We start from the raw sequence: 7,761 nt of genomic DNA, 5'->3' as shown, positions 1-7,761 counted from the left end.
AGGGAAGAGGCTTCAACTTGAAACTAAAATGAAAAGACAAAGTATTTTAAAAGAAAAAGAAAAAAGGAAAGAGTTACTATTGTTGATTCCTTGAGCTGTGTCTAAAAGATGATATTCTGAATGGTCTCATAGCATAAGGCACTTCACACAAATAAGTAATAAGCTCTTCAGGTTTAAAAAATTGGATGAGCAATATTCCATGGTGTATATGTGTAACAAACCTGCACGTTGTGCACATGTATCCTAGAACTTAAAGTATAATTTAAAAAAAAAAAAAGCAAATGAGGACTCGGAGAAGTTGAAATGCACTCAAGTCAGCTACTGGAGAATTTTGAAATCATAGATAAGCTTGTGTGTTCATTAAGATTCTTCTCTTTTTAGGGTTTCTCTCCTTTTCTTCTTTCTTTTACTTCCTTGTCTCCTTTCCCCAGAAAACATTTTTTTAAAAAACCAGTAGTTAGTGCAAGTAATGTTAAGTAAGCACATAGTGCAAACAAGTGGAACCAAAAAGGTGTATTCCTTCTTTTCAGCCTTTTTCCCATCACCAGTTAAAAAAGAAAAAATGCCTGAGCTCTTTTAAGTCTTCATAGTTCCAAAATAAAACATGAAAAACCCACAAAGAGGAGAGCATTCCCCTCAAAACGATGCGTCACAGATCCAAACGAGCCTTCTGTAGTTTGTCAAAGCATGCTTGTTAAGGTTTCCCATCTTCTACAGGCTCACTGTGGTATTCTGCCACACACAGGCTCTTGTCAATGTTGCTTGGAATAGGTTTGATTTCTGTTCCCAGCTGCTCCTCAATACTTTTCAGGTTGAAGCGACCATCGTATGTGATCAAGTTGATGGCTAAGCCAGGATGATCCAAGCGACCTGATCTTCCAATATGATGGAGACAGATCTCTGCCAGCTTTGGGAAATCAAAGTTTATTAACACATTCACAGCTTGTATATCAACACCTCGGGTAAACAGATCAGTGCAAACAAGATTGTGGCATAAGCCATTTCAGAAATCATGAAATACACAATTTTGACGTTCCTGCCTCGTTTTAGCATGAATATAGAAGCAAGAATAACCTAGTTGAGAAATCTTGGCTAGCAATTCAACTTGCTGAGAGGAGTTACAGAAAATGATCGACTGGTTTATCTGAAGCCTGGAGAAAAGTGCATTGAGGCAGTGTACTTTTTGGAGCTCAGTTACACATGCATAGTACTGGGTTACTCCCTTGAGAGTTAGTTCCTCCATTAGGTTAATCTCATAGGGTTTCTGCAAATGGGAATTCATGAACTTCTGTACACTAAGAGGAAAAGTAGCAGAATATAGTAAAATCTTCCTGTTTTTAGGTAGCATGAGAATAATATCCTCCATTTATCTGCACAAAATTCTGTGACAGCAACTTATCTGCCTGCTCATCCAATACTATCATCTGGACATGATTAACCTTTGCTACTCTTTTTTTTTCTTCTTCTTTTGAGACGGTGTCTCCCTCTGCTGCTCAAGCTGGAGTGCAGTGGCACAATCTCAGCTCACTGCAACTTCTGCCTCCCCGGGTTCAAGCAATTCTTCTGCCTCAGCCTGCTGAGCTGCTGGGACTACAGTCGCGTGCCACCAGCCTAGCTAATTTTTGCACTTTTAGTAGAGACAGGGTTTCGCCACATTGGCCAAGATGGTCTCCATCTCTTGACCTCGTGATCTGACAACCTCAGCCTCCCAAAGTGCCAGGATTACAGGCGTGAGCCACCATGCCCGGACTCTTCTCTGAATAAGATCCAGGATTCTCCTAGGGGTAGCAATCACCACGTGCATTGTATCATCAAGCCTTAGTACGTCGTCTCGTAAATTGGTTCCTCCTGTGGTTGCCATCACTTTCGCCCCTCCCATATGTTTCCTGATCTGCATGCAAATGCGACTAACCTGTAGAGCAAGTTCTCTAGTTGGAACACGCAGCATTTCTTGTATATTGTGCTTCTTCAGATCTCGCGGTTCAAGCAAGGGAATGAGGTAGGCTCCGCTCTTGCCTGTTCCATTTTTTGCTCTAGCTAAGATCCCTACCAGATAAAGCAATGGGATTGCTCTCCTCCTGAATAGGAAGTGGCTTTTCCCAGCCCATTTCAAAAATTCCTATCAATAACTCCCGTTTCAAACAATAATCTTCAAACTCATTTTCTTTTGTGGAGGTCACATCTGAAGGTTTGATTCTTAGATTTTTCGGAGGGAGTTTTAAAGTCTTTTTCCAGTCGTCGCCACGTCTAATAGTGGTGGTCTAAACTGTGCTTGCTGCTGGGTGCCATTATTGATTGTCCTGGTGTTTTTCAGCATAAGGCACTTCACACAAATAAGTAACCTGTTGCTGTGTTTGGCCCCCTCCCAGGGTCACCACTGGGTTTCAAAGGGCCCCTCCGCTGACCATTTTGACTGGACAGACCCCTTATAACAAGGTTCTCTCTTCTGGCTGTGCTTATGCTGTTTTAGTTGCAAAGGTGTCTTTCAAACTTCAAAATTTTGAAAGTCAGTAGAGAAATTGTAGTAACAGTTTATTAGGATCTCCCCAAACGAAGAGATAATTATAAGTCTTGCTCAATAAATGAGTCCCTGTTGCAATGCTGGCAAGCACCTGTAAGTCTCTGAACAGTAAACAGCAGCAACTTTGCTCTCTTGCACGGAATCAGTTTTTTATTTTTGAAGAGCCCTCTAGCAAGCTTGAGTTGTATCTGAATTCACTCACGTCAATCAACGAGGCCACTCACGCTCGGCACCCTCGGTCCTTTATTGTTGACTTGAAGATCCTCAAATCTATATTTATTCTAAACTATCACATTTGACCTTAGTTCTTTCAGTTACTTCTCACTTAGCGCTGCATTCTTTAGTACAGTAAATTACATATACATTTATTAAATAAGATATGTAACAATTGTAAAATATGTTGTATGTGTTGTCTACTAATTTTATTATTGTTTTAAATAATTGATGCTTTTAATCAACGTTTTAATTTTAAAAATAAAATAATCAACAGAATTTTTTTATTTTGTATTGATGTCACAAATTTAAAGATACTGTTCTTTCCACATCAGTGAACTAACATATTCTATAAAAGGTAGAAGAGGGGTTCATTTTCATGTTTGCTGCATGTTCTGTTTTCTGATCTGACAGATTTACAGACATCTTGAGCATCGATTTCCTTTGCATAAGCCATCTCTTTTCCTTTCCTGACTTTAGTATCAATTTGCATATTAGTTTTTACTTTAGTTAGGGAGAATCTGTTTGTCTGTTTAGCTATCATCATGAAGTTTTTGTGTAACTAATAATGGTTTCGTTATCAGACAATGTTAACATTGATACATTCTTAAATATTATTTTAAAAAGATTTTATGACAAAAATGATGGAATAAACCTAATATTTTGGAAGCCTATTTGGGAAATACTGAAAACTATCTAAATATATAATAGAACAAGAACTACACATGTAATATAGATGAATATATATATATATTTGTTTTCTGAACAAGGGTATTTAATTTCATGGGGAAATCAAAGATATGCTGCCTAACATGGTGCTTGCTCTGCAGTAACAAAATATTTATAAACTGTGAATATAATTTTTGAATAATAAGAGTATTCAAAATAAAAAATTATATTTTAAACTTGACCTTTGTTTATTGAGTATATTTATCATTGGCTTAATTTTAGTACATAGATAGCATATAGATATTATATTTTTGCTAACATGAAATATTAGAGAACAAAATTGTGATACAAAGATGATTTTGACAGACTAGAAAAATAGACCACATCTGACAAGTGACCTCCAATAACTGCAAGTGAAAGCCATGAAATTAATTTCAAAGAACCAAATGGCCATAACAGCAGATTATATTAAAACAAAAATTCTTAGGGACTTCAGTTGACACAAACATCAATGAATTAATATTTTGATGTAAATGCCGAAGTAGTTCATGTGACTTTAGTCTAGATTAGTAGAAGGGCAGTGGTCAACATAAAATGTGTGGCAGACCTGCCAGTTTTCTTCTTTAGACTGATTGTATTACTTATTTGCTTTTTGTTGGACCATGTTTATTGGCATTGACAAGGCTGGACCTGCTACAAAGTAACTGGATTTAATTTGAGAGACTCCAAACATTCTGGTAGGCGAAGGACAAAGAGAATGGCAAGATTAGCTTACCTGTTGTAAGGAAGAAAAAAAAAGAAGACATAAATAGAGACATAACAATCAGAATTTGGTGAAATTGTGTGGAGAATGCAATTATAGTCACAGTAATAGCATCTCTGCACCATCACATGGTAAGTGTCTGCAAAATTTTAAACCATCTTTCCTGAATATGATTTTGCATTTTATTAAAACTTTACAAACAGAAATAAGTCATTGCTTAACAAATGAATATTTTTAATTCTTGTCCAAAATACTTAAAATTACAATAATATAGAATATGAATTACTAAACATGTTTTAATATTTAATAGTTTATATATTCATGAACAGCATGAGTCCTAGAAGAGAACAAAGATATTTAATTTCTATAAAATTTTTTGTGCATTTTACCTTATAAAAAATATATTTCAAAGTCATATTTCACCATCATAAATACAATGCTAATGAGCAGAAATTAAATCTGTCAGGCCAATGTATTGAATAAATCTACATTCGTAGTTTATTGTTTTTTGTGTTTACCATTGATCCATGTAAGCTTTTGATTCCTGACACTTTGGATCCCCCTTCACAACTTTTGCTCCGTCTCTCAGAAATGTGTAGGATAAATGTGGCAGAAAAAAATTAACCTGCATGTCTCCTTCCCACTGCAGGGCCTAAAATAAGCACTTTACACTTGGAAGTCCCTGAAAATAAATGATAAATAATAATAAAATGCAGATCAAAATGCAAAGACATAGACGTGGATATAGCAACTTAATAAAAATAATTGCAGGTCTGTGAAGCACCAGTAGGTCTTAAAACCCTGGCAGTGGAGAAGGTCGAACTTGGAATTCCAGTCAGATTCCACTCTCTTAAGTCAGGCATGTTTCTGAACCATTCATTGTTTCAGCTGTGAAATGGGAGTGTTTTAAATAAGTGATTCATGTCATAAGCATGGTAAAATTGCTGGTATATGTTAAATTATGAATTAATATTAGGTTTTATCATTATTATTATGTCAATATATTCACAAATGATAATATACTTTATTTCCTGGGTTGTTATGAGAATGAAGATAGTATCCAAGGAGTATAAAATTTATATATTGTGAATCCATTAAAAGATAAAAGACTTAATAACTAATCTTTGTTTTTATTAAAACTTTCTGACTTTTTTTTCAAAAATATATACATCTCAAAATAAGTTTCCAAAAGTTTTGGAACTTCTAGAATTAGTTGCTGCTAATATATAAAATAACAGAGTTGATGTTTAAAGTTCCAACTTCTAAAATAGTGTTTGCAACACATGTAAATATTATACACTATAGTTAGAACTTAGATAAATATAAAAAATTGAAAATGGCAATATTGATCTTTGAAAATGTAGATCATTTGAAACACTAAGCCTTTGGCATTTACAAAAAATAAAATTGGATAAGGTTATGTTTAAATATTTTTAACTATTGGATTAGTTTATAGGTTGTAAATACATTTATATCACCATTCTTTTAAGTTACTGTGTCCAAACCATATTCAAATGAAATTGAATATCAATGTATTTACAACTTACAAGTTGTAAATATATTTATATCAGCATTCTTTTAAGTTACTCTGTGTTTTTCATACTTTCTGTTTATTTTTCACAGTAAAACTATATTCTACAGTAATAATATGCCGTACTTTCAGGACTTACTTGATATTTTACTTTTTATAGGTTACAAAATTATCAAAATGTATATATAAAATTTAAGAAATAAATAATATGTCTTGTCTCCCCCCAAATAAAACAATTACTTGAAAATTGTATAAATTAGCACTTGCTTTAAAATCTTCAAGATTTTTAAAAATTTAATGAATCTGTATAAGTTGATCAAACTGACATTTACAATTACTTCTTACCACCAGTAAAGGCTAATAAAATAATTTTAAAAGAATTTAAATTTATCTACTCTTAAATTGTAACTTATCAGACTTAGGCAGGTAATATAGTTATGTAGGTTAGCTTATTATTAGTCGCATAAAACTATGATCTGAAGAAAAAATTATAAGGTCAGATTCACAGACTAGATGGACAGTGTTTGAAAATATAAGTGATTGTAATAATGTTTAGTAGATAGTGGTAAATGAAGAGATTTTATGGGCAGAGATAAGAAATTTCAGAAAAGTAATAGTCTGAAAATTCCAGTGTCAGTGGCAAAAATAATCAGTGACACAAAGTATGTGTAAAATAGCAATAAATGACAACTGGAACCACATAAGCTAGTCGATGGAGTTCCTCAAATGTCTAAGCACGTTTCATTTAAGAATGGGAAACTTTTAAGAAGCCAAAGTAAATAAAAACACAGCATATGTGTTGCTTTTGAGAAAAGAGACTGAACATAAGGAGACTATTTAAGACACTATTGCAACAATCCTGGTGAGATAAAACTAAGGATATGAATTAGTGTTGTAATTGTAGGACTAGAAATGAGAGAAGAGTGTACCTGCATATGGAAATTCCACAGGTCTTGGCTGTTTGTATTCTCCTGAAAAGTGAAGATTGAGAAATATGAGGCAGAGACACCAAGCAAATAGTGAGGAGAAATCCCACCATTTCCAGCATTCTCAGCAATGCTTGTTTTTCTTTCTTCAGTTGGAAAACAAGACATCTGTTAAATTATGTCTCTCCTCTTTCCTTTTCCTTTCCCCATCCTTTCTCTCTTCCTGTCTGCACACAACTACACAGACATAAGCATACACACATACTCACACACATGCAAGCAATTACAATCAATATAATAATAATCATCCTCATTGCCACCATCACCACCACATCTTTAAACCCTGCCATCCTGTTTCAGATTAATAATGTTAAAAGAAAAAAACCTTCATACAATTAAATTTTACAGCGTTTAATTGAGCAAAGGACAATTCACAAACCGGGCAGCCTTCAAACAAGATTAGATTCAGAGGTACTCCAGCACTGCCCCATGGTCATAGAGGATCTATGAACAGGAAAAGGAAAGTGACACGCAGAAAACAGAAGTGAGGTATAGAAACTGCTGGATTGGTTCAGGCTTGGAGTTTGCCTTATTTGAACATGGTTTGAACAGTTGGCCAACTTTAATTGGCTGAAACTTGGTGACTGGTACAAGAGTAGGCTGCAATCTGTTTACACATCCAGTTAAGATACTGTTCACTATGCACAGAGAAACCTTTACTGAACTTAAAATATGTAACGACACAGCTTTAGGCTAAACTTAATGTAATAATTCATATAATTTTACACCATTTCAACTTTCCTTATCTATTCTCATTATAATTACAATATCCTTGCTCCTCATTATAGTTCTCATGTATTTAGAATGTATTCCTCTGTGCTGCTTTCTTCCTTTTATTTCATGTCTCGCCTTTAAATTCACACAGAATTTTAGGTGCTTACTGTTTTCTTTATGTCCTATTGAAACTTCATCTGCTGTAATCTGGTTCATATCCACCCAACCTATAGAATTCTGAACTATGAATTTCTAAATGTCAAGTTCCATAGACTCTTCTCAGACATCATCACACAAAGACATGTTCTGTCTTTGAAACTGAAAATCAGATTTAATTTGAAGTTATAATAGTCTACCTTTAAAA

General features: G+C 34.2%; 1 pseudogene; it reads right to left on the bottom strand.

Annotated features, from left to right (window-relative positions):
- Positions 1–503: 503 nt before the first annotated feature.
- On the bottom strand, positions 504–4,797 carry LOC105554071 (annotated as a pseudogene).
- Between the last annotated feature and the right edge of the window lie 2,964 nt (positions 4,798–7,761).

The sequence above is a fragment of the Mandrillus leucophaeus genome, unplaced genomic scaffold, assembly GCF_000951045.1.
Source record: "Mandrillus leucophaeus isolate KB7577 unplaced genomic scaffold, Mleu.le_1.0 Scaffold625, whole genome shotgun sequence".
Classification (NCBI taxonomy): domain Eukaryota; kingdom Metazoa; phylum Chordata; class Mammalia; order Primates; family Cercopithecidae; genus Mandrillus; species Mandrillus leucophaeus.
Note: the sequence above shows the minus strand (reverse complement) of the source record. Positions and strands in the feature narration are given on the sequence as shown.